Raw genomic sequence first — 22,710 nt, forward strand, 5'->3', positions numbered from 1 at the left:
TTGCAAAAATGCATACTTGTCTATTTAATTGAGTGCGATCTTAACATGTTCATAAAAATGAACGTATTCTGTACACATTTGCAAAAATCTTTGAATCAAAACAACGTTTCAGGATTTTGCTTTTAATCAACTAAAACCTGCATATTTAAATGTTTAAAACAAGAAAAATATAACATCTTGACCCACAGCCACACTAAGCTCTATGTTTATGTGTGTTTAAAGTGTGTGCATCAAAAGGGTCATTTCACGCTGCTCCACATGCAACCATCAACCTCCCCATCGGCAAGGTGCTGGGCAAAGCCTCGCCACCCACCATGGTGATCCACAGCCACTCAGACGTCTAATGCAGCAGAAGGGAAGGCGGCTGGGCCCAGTTTGTCATTCTGTTTGAGCGCTGACTCAGACTTAAAAACAGGTAGAGGGAAAAAAGGAAAAAGAGGGATTAAAGTCACTGTAGTGCTTCCTGGCAGCAGTAAAGACACATTAGAGTCCAGGTAGATGGACGGTGTAGGAAGCAGTACATAATATCAGCATATATGACAGACTAGTCTATTAATACCAAAACCAATCACATTTGTGACATCTAATCTCAGGAATGACTCCTTTCTGGGTGAGAATGAAAGAAAAGAAATGAAAGTTATTCATTTGAGCATCCTCTCCACCTCCAACCCCTCCACCCATGGCTTGTTTTATGTCCAACAATGATCCGAGGAATGGCTGCCAAGCATATAAATCTGGCTACGAGGACAGGTTCGCTGGCAGAGCTGAACAGAGTGAGCACTGGGGAATCCAAAGACAGTACATCTTTATTACCGTTAAATAGCTGCAGCACAGAAAGACCTGACTCAAAATGTGGAGCAGTGGACTAATGATGAAGGACGGAAGGAAAGGCTGACTGGCATCATCTGGCACAAAGCTCAGTCACTCATACATGGTGGATTTAAAAAAAAAAACTCCAATGAAAACAAATTTTAACATGAAATCTTATTTTATCCCAATATCACACATCACTTGGCAAATCCAGCTGTAAAGCGTCAATCTGAACATGTTTGATAGATCTGACTGAGAAACCAAGGACACTAGACACATTGCTTTGGCGTTTACTGAGACCAGGGATCAGTGGAGCCCAAGGACCATTTTTCCCAAGATTTCTGTAAACCAAAATAACCTTTTGCAGTGGCTGTACCTGCTAGTCATTAGAAAGAAAGCAGATTTATGGCTCTTCTGGATTGCCCTAACCTTTTAGACCCAGAAGATACATCAAATAGTTACAATACAATATAATTACGTGTGATTGTACAATACAAATGTCTAACTTGCCAGAAAAACCACAATAATTTCACATCAAACATACAAAGGCGTCTTTACAGCCAATCTAATTAATGATTTGTATAAACCACCTGTCTTAATCAGACAGAAATTTTGTTCCAAACGAGTCTGATCAGGTCAGAATCTACCAACTAGTGTGTTTACATTAAGCTTTTTTTTGGTCAGGCTTTTGATCTGGTTACTTGTTTCCATGTAAACATGGCTGCCGTTTGTTTTAAAGCTCGCTAGTCAACTAGACGATTAAATATTGCTAAATACTAGTCAGCTAGATATTCATATTTAATGGATGTTTTACACCAGTAAACTGTTGCTTCTAAGTTTTTATAATGCCACTGGCGACTAACAGAGGGATATCCAACAGAAACGAGCTCCCCTCCATCTTTCTGCGAGAGGAAGTTGACAGCGAGTTGGAAAATAAACATAGCAGAAGCATGAACCAGCGCGGATCTGCAGTACTAAAATGATGGAATCAGATTTTTACTGATATTTAAACACTCAGTTGGAACAATGTCTATGTGGAGCAATTCTGCACAGCTGCACTGCTAACGTTAGCCACACTCTGCAAACTGATCTAGGACAGTGTGTTTGCAATGCCAACTACAGCAGGAAGTGCACCACATTTTAGCAACATGATCTGATTATTAAAGAATGTGACTGATGGTTTCAAAGGGCTCAGAAAAATACACAGTATTTGTACAGTTAATCTTTCTTCCAGTAGCTGAGCTCAATTTTAGCCATTTCTTGTAGATTAGATGACTTGTCGATTTTTTTCTCCTGTTTTCACGGGCAGTAAAATACCTGCTGTTGTCTATTAGTCTTTTTTTAAAATCAACTTTGATGTCCAAACTACTTTCTTACAACACTGTCACCACTTTCTCTGCTTGGAAATGGGGTTGTGTCAGTGTATAAATGGTATGAAAAGTGTTTGCAGATTATAGAAATCTGTTGGTTAAAGAGCAATATAGGCCAGTGTAGGCTTGTCGGGCTATTTTTTTCTCCACAATACACGATATATATCATGATATGTTCAAATAACCTCCAAAAACAAATGTTATGTCTCAGAGTGACGCTGAAAAACTAGTTCATTTATTTATTACTTCCAGGCTGGACGACTGTAATTCATTATTATCAGGATGTCCAAAAAACTCACTGAAAAGCCTTCAGTTAATCCAAAATGCTGCAGCAAGAGTACTGACAGGGACTAGAAAGAGAGAGCAGATTTCTCCTGTTTTGGCTTCCCTTCATTGGCTTCCTGTTAAATCCAGAATTGAATTCAAAATCCTGCTCCTCACATACAAGGTCTTAAATAATCAGGCCCCATCTTATCTTAATGACCTTGTAGTACCATATCACCCTATTAGAGCACTTCACTCTCGCTCTGCAGGCCTACTTGTTGTTCCTAGAGTATTTAAAAGTAGAATGGGAGGGAGAGCCTTCAGTTTTCAGGCCCCTCTTCTGTGGAACCAGCTTCCAGTTTGGATTCGGGAGACAGACACTATCTCTACTTTTAAGATTAGGCTTCAAACTTTCCTTTTTGCTAAAGCATATAGTTAGGGCTGGACCAGGTGACCCTGAATCCTCCCTTAGTTATGCTGCAATAGATGTAGGCTGCCGGGGGATTCCCATGATGCATTGAGTTTTTCCTTTCCAGTCACCTTTCTCACTCACTATGTATTAACAGACCTCTCTGTATTGAATCGTATCTGTTATTAATCTCTGTCTCTCTTCCACAGCATGTCTTTATCCTGTTTTTCTTGTCTCGCCCCAACCGGTCGCAACAGATGGCCGCCCCTCCCTGAGCTCTGGTTGGCCAAAGTGCTTGCTCATAGGGGGTCATACGATTGTTGGGTTTTTCTCTGTATCTATGAAGCGCCTTGAGGCGACTTTTGTTGTGATTTGGCGCTATATAAATAAAATTGAATTGAATTGAATTGAATTATTCTCAACCATATAATGCCCAAAACTGCACTGGCATCCTCATTCAAATCCAAAATTCAATATTTTTTCCTACTTTGAATAAAAAAAAAATCAAAATGAGTTTAAATGTTTTATTTTAACCATTTTTTAACCATCAGCTGCACACAGAGGTTTTTCTCAAATTACAATATTTTCACAGTGCGTCTCTTTGTGTGGTCAACACTAGACATTTAACAAAAAAAATGTTTAAAGCGACAAAAAAGTACACCAAGTAAGAATTTAGGAGACAAAATAGAATAATTCAAAATAAAAACATTTGACATTTTCTTTGGTGTGTGGGGAGATGATGATATGCGGAGTTTAAAGCATTCTTCATTTTGCAGTGGATGACTTTTCAGGTGGTAGAATAAATTCATGGTGCTCCACCTTTCTTGAAAATTATTACATTTTGTTCAACATTCTTCTTGTGAAATCCAAACCACTGCCAGATCATTGATCCAGTGCTGTTTCTATTTGGAACTAGCTCATCTGACTCCTCTTCAGTTAGTCTCATTCCCTCGCTCATCTGAAAGTGCTGTTGTCGCCATTTTTTTCCCCCCTATCTGGTAAACACGCATGCTCAGCGCAGTGTGGCAGGCAGAACATTTTCCGATTAGGCGGGGGGAGTTAGTGATGCCTTCGCAACATGTGGGATTAAAAAAAAAAGACCAAAAAAAACCCTGAATGAATTACATGCAGTTCCAAATACATCTAGTAGATACGATATATTGCCCACCCCTAGGCCAGTGTGCACATTTAATAAATCCAATGGTAATTTTGCATATGCACTTTTTTTTTTGTGCAAGATTTCGATGCACAAGGTCTCCAGGAATAGGGACAGTGTCTCCTACTTTGTCTTACATCAGTTGCCTTTGTATTTATTATGCCCAATTTTACCTTTCTTATGAAATAATCTGAATTAATGCCAAAAATCACTTTTAAACTGTGCCTATAGCATTTTGTCTATTAACATTTCTTAAGCCTTACATTGGTAAGCTTGCTGCAAAGAGAGCGAAACATTTAGCATACAGGCTTGACAACATGCCTACAAATCAACATTACAGCTTTTAGAGAGCAGCAGGACACAAGAGTTTCTAAAGTTAGAAAGATCCGTGCATTTATGCATTCTGATGAACGAGGACGTCGAGGGCAAAATCACTCAGGAGCTAACATTAAACAAGACTGCGAAGGTTACTTTCCTTCACGTTAGACAGGTGAGCTGTCACATGAAGTCACAGTTTATCAGCATCAGTCTTATCCTTTGTTACGGACCATCCTGCTGATCATGACAGCTGTCGAGACACTTTTATTTTACTAAATTCAAACCTGGTTATTAAAGTGAAGTATTTTGTAGGTTTAGTATGAATATTTTCCCAGCTTCACAGACACAGCAGGTTATTTCTCTGCAGGCTCGTCACCATAGCATTAACTTTGAAGTAACTTCCAAAAAACCAGGTATCCTAGTAATAAGGAATGGTTCAAAGCTATGTAACCCAGGACCAAAGAGTTGGGCTGATGGACTTGGAGCTACGCCTCAAGCATAATTAAAAATCAAATGCACGCCTCTGCTGCTCATCTACCTTTTATGTGCCCTTCTTCTAAACTTTCCGTTATCACTGATCTTCTCTTCCTCCTCCCTTTGCACCATCAAGCTGCATGCCTTTTGGGGTTTTGTCCTACGTACAAAAAATAAAAAAAAATAAAAACTCAATCACGGCAGGAGTGCGTTGTGACTCCTCTACCCTACAGACACAAAACAGCATGCAGCCATTTCCACAGAACGTCCCCCAAAAAGCTCCAAAAGGTTCAAAAGGAGAGGTCACCCTGAAAAAAATAAAGCACATTTCCCGGGATAACAACAACATTAACAACTCACCTCCCGGGCCTCAGTTTGCCAGAACCTGGCACAGAATATGAAAAAAGAAATACACAGAACAACTGCAGAAGCCTAATTTTTAGCTTCTGTTATGGCTTTCTAATTCAGTCCCCCGGTCAAATAAGATGTGTGTGCAAAGAGATAAAGATAAAGAGAAAAAATAAGTAATAAACAAACAGGGTTTATCTTTTTAGAGCATCTGTAACATCATTTAAGGCGCCATATGCTGCTGCTGTTTATATTTCTTCTCTCATGATGCCTTCATGAAGAGCAGCTGTCACAGATTGTGTCACATCCCCGTAATGAATAACGAAGGCATGCGCGAGGCGTCAAATCGAGGCAGACGGCCCCAGATGTTGGAATAAAAGAAAAGTGGGTCAGGTGTCTAGCTGATGCTGAGCACACGGCTGCGTGACGAGCAAGCCGAGGCTTCAGCCCAACCGGAGAACGGATGGTTGAAATCTGTCAAGCTTTAAATAAAAATGAAAAACAGGTCACATGACAAGCGGTGATCACACCTGAGCCGAGCAGGGCATAAACTCGCGAGTCCTTTGGTTGCAGTTCATTAAAAGGTCAAAAGGTGAGGCGTAGAGTCACGTCGCCTGAACTGCCCGACGAACGACTCCCAGAGGCGTCTTGCCAGCTCTCGATACATCACTCGCTGCACAGTGGAGAGTTGTGCGCTCCAGATTTTTCACAGCTCAACAATGCTTCACAGCCTCATACGTCTCCAATACAAAACATCCATCAATCCTCCAACGTCTGCCTCAGACATTGAAATCCCAACCCCGACGCCAGCCGACGCCATCTCATCATGCAAATCCCAGCATTCAGGACATACGTCTTTCACCGTAAATCGACCATTTACAGTCCAGCTCATCAATCATATCTGGATCATTTCACAAATCGCACAACACACCCTTGTTTTATTAAAGCTCCTCAATTCAGCCCATTAACAATTACCACCGTAAAGTGAGCTTTGCACACTTAAAAACTTAATTATGCATTTATTAACACCTTATTCCCATCAGTTCAACCCTTGCGATGGTATCTTGCTTTTAGCCCTTCGCTCTTTTTTAGCACTACAATGACTGCTCTGCAAAGAACATGTGGATACTTCGCATTTAAATGCAAAAGAGCAAAAAGGAGAAAACAACTACCAAAAAAAAGAAAAAGTTCTGCATTTTTTGCTGCTGTTACTTTGAAATGGATGACATCTAGTTTGAATAAAATTCAACAGCGGTACACAAAACTCATGGGCTGGTATGTACCTCAATAATATCTTGGCTAAAGCACTTCTGGATGGATGCAAACTGCATTTCGTTGCCCTGTACCTGTGACATGTGCAATGACAATAAAGTTGAATTCTATTCTAATTCTATTCTATAATATAAAAAGAAGTGCAGAAAAATACTGTGTGGTCTAATATTATGTGTGCTGGCTTTAAATCTTGTGTGAGACCACATACTGTACACCAGAGGTCTCAAACTCCGGGCTGTGTCCTAAACATTTCCATGTGTCCTTGTTGCAACATACCTGAATAAAATTAAAAGGTCATTAGTAAGACTATAGAACCTGACTGCATGCTTACGTGGCAACCCCTAACTGTACTCAAGTAAATCTAAAGGGGAGGACTAGAGTTTGAGGCCCCAGCTGTACATAAAAGATGGATGTAGTGACATCACACATGGTGATGTCACCGTTAGCAGGCAAAGTTTCGCTGTGAAGCCTGAAACTGCCTCCATCGCTATCATTTGACCGAGAAACTGAGGAAAACTAGCAAATATTTGCTGAGTTGATCAAACTACAAGACTGAGGAGTCATATTACTATAGACGTCTTTTTGGAATATGAAGTTGCTTTTATATGGTTTTCACTAAAGCGACACTATTGACCTAAAAATAACTGAAGCTCGTGTTCAGAATTACAGACCATATTTTGAATCAGCCCTTGGATGCCTGATTATTATGCAAAGAATTCTTTTTGGAAGTATCCCTAATAGTGTCTAATTAAAATGCATTTACAATAATCACCTAAAACATTTAAACCTGAAGATTTTGACATGGTTCGGGTTTTACTACAGCTCAGGCCTGTTAAGACATGGGTGAGATATCTCTGCTAATCTGCAACATGAATGCCAGCAGTCGATTGCATTATAACCAAATAATCAGTAGGTAATAGGTCATTTGGACCTGAGCCTTTTGTCAAATCAGTGAGAAGAAGCCCAGCTTGACTGTTTCTCAGCTAATTAGCAACCGCGACTACCAAAGTTTGTGACATGCAACGCCACTCACATTATATATAAATGAAGCATTCGCTGCATAATTCCTCAAATAAGCATCTCAAATGCTCACTAGCTCACTACCTGGGTAAACAGAGAAAGGGCAGCAGATATGAATATTTTACTCAGTTACTGCCTGACACTGTGGCTAAATCACCGTGGGAGACCAACTTATTAAAAAAGCATGGCTGAGTAGGTGGACCTGCCCCAGGAACTACAAGGGGGGTATTCAAATAGTGAACAAGCACTATAAAAATCACTTTCTGTGGTCACAATATGGCAGCTCCGTAGAAAAAGTCATCCCAATCGACACAGTTTAGTCGTCCAGCGCTTGCCTGATCAAGCCCTGTGGGTCAACGGACCACCATTACACAAACACAAGTGCCAAATTATCTCTTCTCTAATAATTATCTAAACAAAGTGGCTCTCCTTGGCTAACACAATAGAGAAAGCTGATGATGACTTGTTTAATTAAGGGCACCCTGCACTTGTCTTAATGGATATATTGTTATCCATTTAACACTTGAGTCAACAACTCCACAATTCATTCTTAGTGACAGTGAGCTGTATTTGAATGCTGTACCTCTCACCACACGCTCTCACTCCCAAAGCGTAACATTTTACGCTGGTGACAAATCGTCAACATATTACATTTTCGGGTACCCAACACGTTCCTAAAATCACGACATCGGAAAAAGGAGAACATGTGAGAACCGTTTGGACTCAATCTACACATGTTCGTTCATTTTCTTCAAATCGCTTTGGAAAACACTATTTTACATCATTTAACGTCTCGTTAATGTTAGGAATAAGGTTATGGTTAGGGATAGGGATGGGTATCGAAAACCGGTTCTTGTGGAGAACCGGTTCCCACTGTTTCAATTCCTTGGAATTGTTTGCCATTTTTGCAAACGATTCCCTTATCGATTCCAGTCGCCCCGAATGACATCACCACGTTGCGGAGTGTCATTTACCTGGCAGGAAACACGGCGCCTAAGCGGCTCAAACGCTAAAAAGTTTGGTTATACTTTACAAGAAGGGAAGACAACAGGGCAACTTGCAATACTTGAAAAGTAGATATTTCATTTAAGGGAGGAAACACTACGAATATGCAAAAGCATTTGCTCACAAAACACACGATGACCTTAAATGAATGTCGTGTTTTTAATTCCGCTCCGGACTCATGAATCTCAACCCAGCAGCAGCGGTAACGTTTGCACGTCCTCTCCCGTTAATGCTGCAGGTAAATAATCAACTAACAGTGCATATTATGTTAGCGCGATCTGCCTTATTAAAAAACCTGCCATTACTGTGCATTTAGGTGACCATGATGAGAGAGACAGAGTCTGGCTCAGATGCTGGCAGTTCTCGCTGCAGTCTACCGTAGCGTCTCCTTTCAGGCCAGGATAGACGAATGTCACCGAGCAGTGACTCAGTTTGTGGTCAAAGCCTTGCACCCATTTGCCACAGCAGATGATTTTCGGTAAGTGAATGTGTTTAATTGTAGGCAGGGACATTACTGGATATTCTTGTGTAATTGCTACAGAATAATTTATGTTATACTTTGTTATTGCTACAGAAGAATATTTATTTTATTATTTTACATTTACAATTTTTTTCCTGGGGACCCAGTGACACCCCATTGAAGAGCCGTAGGTTGGATCTGTTAAGATCTCACTGTTGGGTTTGTAAGGCCATGTTACTCCTAAATTTCTATCTTGTTCAAAGAGAAGATCTAAAACAAAGTTCTAAGCTATTAGACCTTAGTGTTCTCCTTTTTTAAAAAGAATCGATAAGAGAATCGATAAAGAATCGAATCGTTAAACAGAATCGAAAATGGAATCGGAATCGTGAAAATCTTATCAATACCCATCCCTAGTTAGGGATAAGGTTACGGCTGGAACGTCTATTACCGCGGGACCGTCATTCCACTGGAATTCAGCCATAACCCCGTGTAGACCATAACAACGCGGAAGGTCACCTTTTGCATTCCTCGGGAACGCCACGGGACGTGACAAAACGTCGCTATGCTACGCCCCGGGAGTGAGAATGGGCTCTTCTTTCACTTTCATTTCCATTACAAAAGAATAAGCACAATGTTCATTTCTTTTCTGTTGTATAAAAAAAATTTATTGATTTTTTTAAAGCTTCTAGATGGATGGATAATACAGCAGTATGATATCTAGTAAACCCTTTGCTCAAAGAATTCAATGTTGGTTTAAAAAGAATCATCAGAAAAAGGTCAAGTTCAAGGCCTGGACTTACAATATGTGAAAAAGCAGACAAAGTCCAGGTTAAGATTTTTGCACAGTACTGTACCTGTCACACTCTTCACCTTACCAACAGGAACAATAGCATAAGTTATGGTCTCCAGCTCAGGTTTGTACAGGCTCAAATCTCAACAAGCGAGATTTTGATATCAGATACTTTGTACATATTTTTCCTTGCTAGAGTCCAAGACGGAAATCCACACAACAGTCGAGCTGATCAGATGTTGAAGTAGCGTCAGCACATTTGTTTTGGAGCCAATTTTCAGCAAAGACTAAATGTAAAGAACCGTCAGCCATCAAACTGCATTTCATACACTGAACTTAATGTTCACAATGGCACGCGCATTACATATAAACTGCAGAATCCACAGATCCCGTTCAGTCCATCTTCTGTCAGTGTCAGAGAGAAACCACAGCTGCACATCCAACTTTTCTTCTTCTCATCGGCTTAATGGATTGTGAAGGCAAGGTAAATGATTCTCCTTGACAACACATGATGCATTAGCCTGCACCATTCGTCACCGTTTACAATGCATCCCGCGAATGGAAATAACTGAATCCATCATTGGCGGAGACACCCACCAAACAACAGGAACACCAGGACAGAGTGTGATTGAATCAAATTGGATCCTTTTCAGGAATCCGTGGCCACAGGTACACAGCACTCCTCCAAAGGGGAAAAAAAAAAGCATTAAATGGTGTCATTAAGGATGGATGTACGAGTCTCTATGCATGCATGCAAGTCATTTTAGATTACAGCAGCTAAACAAATCGACTGTCAGGCCGCGGGAAGGAGAAACACGGCGGTATCAGCTCACAAGCCTGGTGCAAGCAATCAAATCCTTGATATCAGGAAAGTAAAAACGATAACGGCATTAAAACATACTGATGTGTGCAATTCTCTGAAAGCGTCTCAATTTGTGGTGCTCTAACAATGTCACTTACTTCTCTCATCTTCCCTCAACTGCCACACGCCAGCTCATCATTTCTCTCCTCTTTCCTTTTTCTTTTATGCCAAATTAAATTTACCCAAGCAGTGCACCATTCACCATCTCCTCATGCTATTCACTTTTTTTATTTTATAACTTGCAGATATGGAAACCTTCCCTCATTACACAAGGTCAACACTGGCACCCCACCGAGTGTCGGGGAGCTCTCAAGAAAAGCTTGAAATTGATTCATCACCGGCGGCTCTCTCAGAGGGGATGGTGTGATGAACTTTATGAGTAGAAACACACAGATGATTGAGAGCTTGTCCTGAACAGTCAGAGGTAACGGCAGGAGATGAAAACATACAGTAATATAATACTTAAGCATTATATGAAGGTAATGTAGATCATAAAGTACTGCTGAAATCTGAAAAGAAACACTTCAAAATAAGAAATGAAGGAGAAAATGTTTTAATTTTTCTGTCAGAGAATAAAAACAAAATCATATAAAAAAAAGTGCCAAATACGTTCAAAGCAATCAGCTAAGAGACTAAAAGAAAATTACCTGACACAAATGTTTATTTAGTTGCAAATTAGGTCCATTAAAAACAGACAGTAAAAGGTATTTAATCAAGGAATATTTAATGAGTGGGCGCTTAAAATCTTTCTATAACCTTAAAGTTCTCCCTAAACGCTTGTTTGGTGCTCAGATCCACATTAAATGAAGCTCATTTGTGGCAGGGGTTTATTTCCCTCTTCTTGTTATGCAAATGTCTCCTGAAAACACTTAATCTTGTTCAGTTTTTTTTAATAATAACACAAACATACAAATGCTTTTTCAGTCATTACATTAATAACATGAAGACGCAGAATGTGCAGTGTGAAAAAGGTCTTTATACAACAACACATTCAGGGGGCAAAACATGGATTTCATCATTGAGCCTTTGTAATTTTAATAAAATGTCATAAAACTTCACTCTAGCAGGTTTACAGATACAGGATGTGATGCACAAATGTTCACAAGTGGAGAAGGAAGGCGACTGATGTATCAGAAGAATACAAACCGACTGCCGTCTCAACCTGTAGCTGGTGGCATTTTTCAGTTTGCGGTCTCTTTTTTTTATATTTATCTACCAGATTGAGACACCTGTCAATACTTCCCAGACACGTCATATTTATTATAGTTTGGGAACTTAAAGTTAGTCAACATCATGTGGTTAGCAGTCATATGACTCCAGAATACTGAACAGGAAACCAGTTACTCAACAAACTTTGTTTGTTGTACTTAAATGTTTGCATCATGGCTGCTGCTATGTGGGTTTTTGGGAGCTAGATGTGCCCATATTTGGACAAGAGGAGCGCCAAGTTATCAGCAAACGCAGCCAACCTGCATTTATCAACTTATAGTTGTAACACACAGAGACGCAGATTAGTAGGATATAAATAAAATACTAGAAATTTACTCACTAAAACTGAACCACAAACTTATTGGATGTTCTGTACCTCACAGAAAATTATATTACAACTCTTAAAAACACTCCATCAGCCAAACACACTGGTTGGCTACAGCTGCCCATGCCCTAAATCAAAGCATCAATCACATTCATTTTTAAGCTTTAACCACTTTCTTATAAATGGGAGTGACTCCAGTGGCCACTAAAGGAACTACAGTTTTTTGCACTTACATAATGACCGCTTTTTTTTGGGGGGGGGGGGAGGCTTGGAATTTGCAGACTAACTGCACCACATGGCAAACTATATTACTGGTTACATAATTGCAATAAAAACACTTCAAAAGATAGAATACGACAGACATGCTTGATATTCTTACAAACACAGCATCAAGTGGCCCAGATGTTGCAACTTGTCTGCAATAAATCCTTTGAATGAAAACTAAAAACACATATCAAATGCAAAGTTAGCAAAGTTAATACAGCCGAGAGGCGATGATAGTGAGGGAGAATAGTGGTGCAACGGATCACGGTTGATCCGTAATCCGATCTGATCAATCCGATCACAGCGGAGTGCAATATAATGAGCGGTATGTATTATTGTAGGGTCGACCTTACAATATAAAGCGCCTCGAGGCGGCTGTTGTTGTGATTTGGTGCTTTATAAATAAAATTGAATTGAATTGAGTGGTAGATACAAAGCCCTATATTATACCTTTTTTTTTTTTTTTTAAATAATTGGGTGGAATGAGTCTTGAGTTGAATGTTTTTAACAGGCAAAAAAAATACTTCAATAAGTAAAAAAGTAAATGTTAAATTTTTGTCTTTTTTCATTTTTTTGCTGATCCGAAAATTGATCCGATACGTGACTTAAAACCGTGATCCGATCCGAACTGTGAGATTTTTGATCCGTTGCACCACTAAGGTAGAATATGCCAATAGTCATGAATCCACCAAATCAACAGCTTTAGGGTACAACCAGAGAGCATCTCGTCCTTGCCAGGCACCCCATCATTTGGTAAGTTATCACAGAATCTGCAACGCTCCAACTTAACACTGCAGTCAGTCTGTCGTTTGCCCACACTGGCTCAGCCCAGACACCGCCACCCCTCCCCCCGCCCTCACCCCTCACCATGCTGGTTCTTTGCAGCCCCCTGAGGCTAAACACAGTCATCTCTGTTAATACTGAATGTTAAACTGCTGCAGTAAAGTGCTGTATGGAAGAGAGCCAGCAGTCTCCTGGGCTGCTGTGTGAAATTATGTCCCCGACTTCAGGTAGCTCCAAAGTAAACAAAATGTCCTTTTCATGGCTCTCACGTGTGTCTCAACAAGCGTTTCAGTGTTTCCTGCCACTTCCTGTTTTGGTTTGCTGGGCCCATGCTAGATCCAACCACTTCCTCCTCTCAGAGTTATCTTTACACAGAGAGAAACTCATGCTGCAGATAAGGATTGTGAAACTATTAACACACAGAAGCAGCCAAACATTGAAGCACAAGCCTTGATGTACTTCTCCTCAGAAACAAGTGAAAATAAAGCTTGCAGGAGAACAGTCTTCACTTCTATGAAAGGCAGAGCAGCAGAAAACAGAGCTCAGGCAGCATAAAGGAAACAAAAGGAAAGAACTCAATCAATATGGTAAAACTCCTGACACAAATTACCCACCATCCCGTAAAGGCCGCCTTCTCCCAACAGATGGGAACCAATTAGCCACCTGACTCCCAGAAAACACTTGGGCAGCCGTGTGGAGCCAAGATGCAAATGAAGCAGAGGGAAAGGTGGAAGCGGACCTGCCAACGTCCTGGGAGAGGAGAAATTAATGGAGGAGACAGCGGAAGTGCGCTTTTGGAAAATGGAAAGAGAAAAAAAGAGAGAAATGATGTATGGAGGGAGCACAGAGAGCTGGACTGAAGATCCCCAGAGAGCTAACAGAAACAAGGGGGGAAAAATATCTGGTTAAGGAGGATGTTTATTAATATTGCATTAGCATCAGGTTGATATATCAAATGCCTCAAATTTGACCTACCTGTCATATTTAACCAACTCAAAATGAATCTTTGCAAACTCCAACTGTGGCTCACCAATCAGTGTAGGTGCAGAAAATAAATGCAAAGTAAGTTTGTGATTTATGCGTGTTAAAATTTACACGAGAAGGCAGGGCTGTGAGCTATACAGGATCAAAGATCAGTTGTTATGCTCATGCCTTTGCTCGTGGTTTGATGCGTAGGCAATTTGTTGAATTTTTGTGAATGCACACCTCTTCAACTGTTTGTTAGTGCAAATGTCTAATCAACCAATCATGTGGCAGCAATTCAAAGCATGGTCAAAATAACCTGTCGGAGAGCAAATTGAACAGCAGAATGGGGAAGAAAACTGATATATGTGACTTTGAATGTTGCATGGTTCTGCTGATGCACAGGGACGTTCACACAAAACCATCTCTAGAGTTTACAGAGACCGATTTGAAAAAGATAAAATATCCAGTGAGTGACAGTTCATCGGATGAAAATACCTTACTCATGCTAGAGCTCTGAACATAACAGAAAGCAATGGTAACTCAAATAACACCTCATTATGACCACAGCCTGCAGAAGAGCATCTCTGAGTGCACCTCAAACCTTGAAGCAGATGGGCTACAGCAGCAGAAGACCACTCCTGTCAGCTAAGAAGCATCTGAGGCGGCTGTTCACACAAGTTCACCAAAGTTGGAGAATAGAAAATTGAAATAAACATTGCCTGGTGTGATGAGTCTTGATTTCTGCTCCAACATTCAGATTGTAGGTTCAGAATTTCATATAAATGACATGAAAACGTGGATCCATCCTTCCTTGTATGAGTGGTTCAGTCTGATCATGGAGGATATTCTCTAGTAGGGCTGCCACAATTAGTCGACTAGTCACGATTACGTCGACTGATTTAATAGTCGACGCGTCGTTTGAAGCTTTGTAAGATCCCAAAAGACGCAGGAATAAGTAGTAGGATTTAAGAGTGTAATAACGGACTAAAACAGAAGATGGCAGCACTGCATGTACAAGGATGCCAGCTGCCGTTAAACCCCGAAGAAGAAGAAGCTGTGTCCCAGAATTCATAGCGCAGCCCAGCTCAGTTTCCAACAATGGCGGCAGCTAGTTAGTTTTAATATTACTCTTATTATTCTTTCTGGGTCACAAAATAAACGTTTAACATATTTTCAGGCGAGAATGTAGCTGTGTAAACCTCAAATATCTGTTCAGTTTATCAAGACACCACATATTTTCAAAAGCGCTCCGACGTTTTCGGAGACGTCTGTTACCCACTAGCTCGATAGCTAACCGGGGGCTAGGCTAACTAGAGCCGTGAGAACACCGGACTCCCGACAAATCATTTTCAAACCCACCGCCGTCTTTCGCTACTCAGGTTAAATATATATAAGTCACTTAGATAACTTAAGAATGTTATTGTTTGGCTTTTTTAGTATTTTATTTGTTCCTGAGTAAATCGGTTTGGCTGAGATTAAAGTTATAGTTTTTACACAGCTGAATAAACGTCAAGCAGACAACTGATTATCAGAAGTGTGAGATGCTCGAGAATATACTCCGGTGTCCTGTTACATTTTAGATAGCAAGGAGTTTATTAAACTTCACCGAAACAATCTGCAAATTTCATTAAAATTTAATAAACTATCATCTTGTCTTTATTTTTAGTTAGCACATACCTTAAACACTTAAAGCTGTAAGCTAATGATAGTTATATAAGAGCAGCAGATGCTGCTGGTGCAATAAGCTGTACGTTTTACGTCCAATGGATGCATGATCTGATTAGTCGACTAATCGCAAAAATAATCGGTGACTAGTCGACTATCAAAATAATCGTTTGTGGCAGCCCTATTCTCTAGGCACGCTCTGGACTCCGCACAAGCTGAGCATCATGACATGATAATGAGTTCACTGTATGACGACCCTCACTTGACCTCCAGTGACCTCCACGGTCACTCATGACCTCAATCCAAAAGAGCATCTTTGGGATGTGGTGGAATGGGAATATCACATCACGGATGTGTAGCAACTGTTCTATTCTACAAATATGAATAAAAAACCTGTGAGGAATCTTTCAGTGAGCATTGGTAAATCTATGCCGTAAATAATTCTGAAGTCAAAAACCCAGCACCAGCAAGCTGTTACAAAAACCTTAACCTGCAGGGTTGAAAATAATCTCCCCGTTTCAACTGACACTGAACGAACGTGCAACATTTCATGATGTTAAATATCAAACGTCTACCCGAGAGCAGAGAAAGAGACAAGCAGCTGGAATAAGATGCCAGGACGAGTTAGGCTCTCCAGAGGACAGTCTGAAAGCTGTGCATGTTTCTAAGGATCCTTGCCTCAGCAAACTTAAAGGCAGTGTTTACCTTCATTCCCTCTGACTGCTCGCAGAAGGCAGGCAGCTGCTGAATGAAGCCAAGTAAATATTGGTAAGTGTTGGTGATATAAGGCGACATACTCCCCCAGAGATTTAGTCGCACTGGTGCTGAAGTCTGCGACTCTGCATAACCTGGACTTCTAACAAGGACTGCATGCAAATGTAGGGCAGAGATGTTACATTGTTCCCTTGAAAGTCTGTTAAAATCGCTGTGATTTGTTACTAAAAGAACGTTGGCTTAAAAGGGGGCTGCGACAAGGACCAGAGGAAGACAAATATAGATTAATTTCAACTGTGTGCATGAAAATTCACTCGAAACAAGGATGAAAATGCACAGCTGTAAATGAGCAAAGCAAGTCATCTTTAAGGCTTCCCTCTAGTCCAAACTAGTATACGTAAAACCTGTCCATATACTTTTGACCATCTAGTATGACCACATATCCGGAGGAGGAAAAAAAACATTCCATTTGCATTACTTCCTAAGATTTATGAGATTTTCACTCCGTGTGTTTATTTCTCACATACAAAGCACTATAAAATGTTTGCACGTCTGCTTCCTTGAATTAAGTGATACACCTAAACTGCAGCTCCAGACTTTTGTTCTTTTTGCCTAAAACAAAGACCGCAATGTCTCTGTGAAATACCTCAGCAGCTTTTAAATTACTGCAAGCCCAAATCTGTGAGAGGAGAACATGTACATTTTTTTGGTTTGTTTTTGTTTGGTTTGTTTGACCAAGCTTGTCAAATCCATCACATTTCAAGTACAGAGTACAATCAGATTTGTTTTGACTCTCACTGCCAAACTTTCTTTTCAGGCAGGTTGACGGGTTACCACAACTCTTCCCAGCAAACAAGCAACTTATGAATACATGTGGCTTTTGTTTGGAGGAACAACTTCTAATTAGATGGTGTTGGCAAAGAAGAAACAAAACTGCAGCAATATAAAGCTAGTTTGAGCCAATGGATGAAAACTGTGTAACTTGGGGAGATATTTTGTCTTTTAATAATATAAGTGTAAGGTTGTAGCAGGATGACTGCACTGAAGGAACTCTTAAAGTTAAACATTTCTCCTGCTGCACTCAGTCTGATATTCTGTTTTTTCTGTACCATGCCTACTTGCTTGCACTTATTTCTGCAACATCTCCTGATGAGTCACCAACGCCGAACCCTGTTCGTTTAAACAGCCTTTGATAAACACTGTTAATTAATTTCAATTAATGTCATTAACATTAAATCCTGCCAGTTTGGCAGGTATAACCAGGCAAAAGGCCCTGGACCTAGCTGCACCAACTGTTTAATAAGCCTGAATTAAGAGAACTTTTGCACACAAAATTAAACCACTCCAACAATTTACGTAGAAACTACCAGGTAAAAATGTGCTTAACTGAATCAGTTAATGCTAGCTGTTATCTAATAAACGTGAACCAACCCAACAATCTACCAAAACTACTGTTATTTCATTAATATTTAATCAAATTAGCATTAGCATTAACTCAACAACCTAAAATTAGCTAACACGTGGCCTATATAGCTAATAAAACTTATATATATATATATATATACATACATACATACATACATACATACATACACACATAGTGGGGCAAAAAAGTATTTAGTCAGCCACCGATTGTGCAAGTTCCCCCACTTAAAATGATGACAGAGGCCAGTAATTTGCACCAGAGGTACACTTCAACTGTGAGAGACAGAATGTGAAAAAAAAAATCCATGAATTCACATGGTAGGATTTGTAAAGAATTTATTCGTAAATCAGGGTGGAAAATAAGTATTTGGTCAATAACAAAAATACAACTCAATACTTTGTAACATAACCTTTGTTGGCAATAACAGAGGTCAAACATTTACTATAGGTCTTTACCAGGTTTGCACACACAGTAGCTGGTATTTTGGCCCATTCCTCCATGCAGATCTTCTCAAGAGCAGTGATGTTTTGGGGCTGTCGCCGAGCAACACGGACTTTCAACTCCCGCCACAGATTTTCTATGGGGTTGAGGTCTGGAGACTGGCTAGGCCACTCCAGGACTTTCAAATGCTTCTTACGGAGCCACTCCTTTGTTGCCCGGGCGGTGTGTTTTGGATCATTGTCATGTTGGAAGACCCAGCCTCGTTTCATCTTCAAAGTTCTCACTGATGGAAGGAGGTTTTGGCTCAAAATCTCACGATACTTGGCCCCATTCATTCTGTCCTTAACACGGATCAGTCGTCCTGTCCCCTTGGCAGAAAAACAGCCCCATAGCATGATGTTTCCACCCCTATGCTTCACAGTAGGTATGGTGTTCTTGGGATGCAACTCAGTATTCTTCTTCCTCCAAACACGACGAGTTGAGTTTATACCAAAAAGTTCTACTTTGGTTTCATCTGACCACATGACATTCTCCCAATCCTCTGCTGTATCATCCATGTGCTCTCTGGCAAACTTCAGACGGACCTGGACATGCACTGGCTTCAGCAGCGGAACACGTCTGGCACTGCGGGATTTGATTCCCTGCCGTTGTAGTGTGTTACTGATGGTGACCTTTGTTACTTTGGTCCCAGCTCTCTGCAGGTCATTCACCAGGTCCCCCCGTGTGGTTCTGGGATCTTTGCTCACCGTTCTCATGATCATTTTGACCCCACGGGATGAGATCTTGCGTGGAGCCCCAGATCGAGGGAGATTATCAGTGGTCTTGTATGTCTTCCATTTTCTGATGATTGCTCCCACAGTTGATTTTTTCACACCAAGCTGCTTGCCTATTGTAGATTCACTCTTCCCAGTCTGGTGCAGGTCTACAATTCTTTTCCTGGTGTCCTTCGAAAGCTCTTTGGTCTTGGCCATGGCGGAGTTTGGAGTCTGACTGGTTGAGGCTGTGGACAGGTGTCTTTTATACAGATGATGAGGTCAAACAGGTGCCATTCATACAGGTAACGAGTGGGGGACAGAAAAGCTTCTTACAGAAGACGTTACAGGTCTGTGAGAGCCAGGGATTTTCCTTGTTTGAGGTGACCAAATACTTATTTTCCACCCTGATTTACGAATAAATTCTTTACAAATCCTACCATGTGAATTCATGGATTTTTTTTTCACATTCTGTCTCTCACAGTTGAAGTGTACCTCTGGTGCAAATTACTGACCTCTGTCATCATTTTAAGTGGGGGAACTTGCACAATCGGTGGCTGACTAAATACTTTTTTGCCCCACTGTGTATATGTGTATATATATATATATATATATATATATATATATATATCTATATAGATATATATAGATATATATATATATATCTATATATATAGATATATATAGATATATATATAGATATATATATATATATCTATATATATAGATATATATATATATATATCTATATATATATATATAGATATATATATAGATATATATATATATATATATATATATATATATCTATATCTATATATATATATATATATATATATATCTCCTATATAGCAAACCACTGACAAAGCTAACATTTAAGTGCTAATATCTGATCTTTTAAGATAAAGCTAGTTCAAGTGGCTAACTTAGGTTAGCAACTTGCTATTATAGTAACTAATATGCAACTTGTTTGGAGTGAGCCAACTCAACACTCTGATAAATCTAATGCTAGCCTGCAAACATAAGACTTATTTAAAAGTGTGCTAACTCAACCAACTGACATGTGTCACAAGCTAATAGTGGTAAGAATAGTAAGCAACACTGCAAACAGACCTGGAGCACTGGTTTATTGAGTCATGTTTACAAAGCTTTTTTGCATTTATCCTAGCAATTTGAAACCAGGTTGACGAGTGCAGGACAAGAAACAGTAGCTACGCTCACTTACCTGTCAATGACAAAGTAACCCTCTTCTTAAGCATACCCTCTGTTCTTCTGATTTTTTACTCTAATTTGTGACCAAGAATTACAAAATAATCATCATATCATATTAAATAATACGTAAATCCCATAAAGGAAAGTGGTTAGTCAGGCTCAAGAGGCCTGGGGCTGTTTTCCCATAGATTTCAACAATGGATTAGAAACCAGAGGAGTCACACCCTGCTGGTTATTAGACAATGCAGATTCTTTTCACACCTTTTTTTAAATTTAACTTTATATAAAAGGCTACAGTTCACTGTCAACCCTGTGGCCCTTTGAAATGGATCCTTCACTGCCTTACTGGCATTCAAACTTCTTGGTATTTTTCAAATAATTAAATTTAGCAGCCAAATTCTCACATTTGGAAGAGCTGACAGACTGTCGCCTGCTGAAAGTGTCTGACACACTGATTACACTGAACTGCGTGTATTTTTTTTTTTTTTTGTTAAAAAAAAAAGGGGGGGGGGGAGTACAGGTTATAAACCAGTAAACGTTTAATTATTTGCGCAACAGGGAAATAAAACTGTGATAATAGTTCCAGATAATTAAGCTAAAGCCCAAAATTAGGTAGGAGCGCAAACATCCTAAACGCTGCATGAAGTCTGGCAGCTGAAAAAATAAATAAATAAATGACAATGTCATAGGGAAGATTAAGACTGGGTTAGATCAACTTTTACATTTAGATTAGTGGTAATCAGAGTGCACAGTTTCGTGAAATGACCCTGTGTCTTCTTGCTGAAAAGGCACAACAAGCGCTGCGTAAAGCACAACATGGATGGCCTGTGGCACAGCTGGGGCGCTTCACTTATTGTCGGTTGTTAAAAACCATTTACAGAATAAAATTCAGGCAGTGTTTGAGGACATTGGCGTTTAAACAGGAATGCTCGCAGTCTCAGTAAACACAGCGGGCAGATAAAGCTGAGCAGACCCAATTACCGAAGTGCATACTGGTAAGGGCAGTTTGATGAAGGCGCAGGGATCCTGATAACAACACAAAGGAAGTGCGATAAAGAAACAAAGAGGAAGGTAAATCCGCTCGTACAGGAACTTCTTGTGCTTTTGCAGAAGTGCACACTGCTAAAATACTCATTTTCCTAAAATAAGTACCTAAATAAAGTCACTATCATGCATTCCGTGTTGCGCGAATCACCGAGCACAATGCGCACGCAAAAGTGAGCAGACAAAGCCAAACAACGGGGATGCTGCTCCTACCTTTGCACGACAAAACAAAGCAATCCTCTCCCTCATGATAACTTGTTTCTTCTGTGTTTCGAACCCCTTAGACCAGGCTTCACTCACCAAATCACCATTTTAAGAGATAAGAGAAAGAGAGACACGGCGCTTACCTTTTGTTAGTTCCTCTGTCTGCCTGATGTATGACGGCGGATGTCTGCTCTCCACCGCTCCTCTGTAGATTTAAGCAGGGCAGCAGCAGCAGCAGCAGAAGAGGTGGTTGCGAAATTGTTGGTACGCGCTTCGGCTTGTTTAGTGGGCGGCGTGGCTCTCCACTGTTTTCATCCCGTGTTTCCAACCAGCCCTCCCACTCCTTGCACTCACGCTGTACTCGCTCAGCCTCCTTCTCAAAGCGGATACGCCCTCTCACTGTCAGGGGAAGACAAAATAATGTGTATAAATAAATACATCACAGGCTGCAGGTATCAGAGTAAAACAGGCTGCGCTGCGATGTGATGCGGGTCCTGCTGCACTCCCGAGCTCCTCTGGGGCTCTAACTGCTCTGCAAAAGGCATGTGCGGTTTTAAAGTGGAAACAGATGCCCGGAGGAGGAGGAGGGGTACAGTCTGTCCTTTTTGACAAGTGCCATTCAGAAAAGCTGGGGCATGTCTACACCCCACGCAACCACCCCCACCTCCTTTCACGCCTTATTATATCAATTAATCCGAACCCTAGATACACAAAAGCCCACGATGTTTGACCCAGTTTCACCTCTGGTCTCCCGTCCAGTCCAGTCACATAGATTTATTTGTGCCCCCTTTTAAGCCCTAACAACCCCCGTGGTTACCCAAGATCCTTTAACTTGGTTGTCCTACTTTTTAAGTGGCCTCCATTTTACATTTTAAGTGCCTGCCCATTCACGCAGTCATTAAATTTAAATGGTAAATGGTCTGTATTTGTATAGCGCTTTTACTAGGGACCCCAAAGTGCTTTACACACCCAGTCATCCACCCATTCACACACTGGTGGAGGCAAGCTAAGTTAAGTTAGGCAATTTTAAGCTAAATCTCCTCCTATATCCATTTCTTCCTAAAGGCTGTTCCCACTTGCATGCCATTTCCATGTATAGCTCCAGCAGGCGGCCTCCTCCAACAACAACGAAGCTCCGGTCGTTGTC

The 22,710-nt window shown here is 40.5% G+C and overlaps 1 protein-coding gene across 2 annotated transcripts in view; it reads right to left on the reverse strand.

Annotated features, from left to right (window-relative positions):
- The window catches only part of rnf152 (ring finger protein 152), a 70,474-nt gene extending 48,369 nt beyond the window's left edge, over nucleotides 1-22,105 (reverse strand). For both annotated transcript variants that reach the window (XM_085172065.1, XM_085172064.1), the window contains exon 1: nucleotides 21,707-22,105. The gene's annotated coding sequence lies outside the window, so the exon portion shown is untranslated. The remainder of the gene's footprint in view (nucleotides 1-21,706) is intronic.
- Between the last annotated feature and the right edge of the window lie 605 nt (nucleotides 22,106-22,710).

This window comes from Neolamprologus multifasciatus, chromosome 9 (genome assembly GCF_963576455.1).
Source record: "Neolamprologus multifasciatus chromosome 9, fNeoMul1.2, whole genome shotgun sequence".
Taxonomy (NCBI): Eukaryota; Metazoa; Chordata; class Actinopteri; order Cichliformes; family Cichlidae; genus Neolamprologus; species Neolamprologus multifasciatus.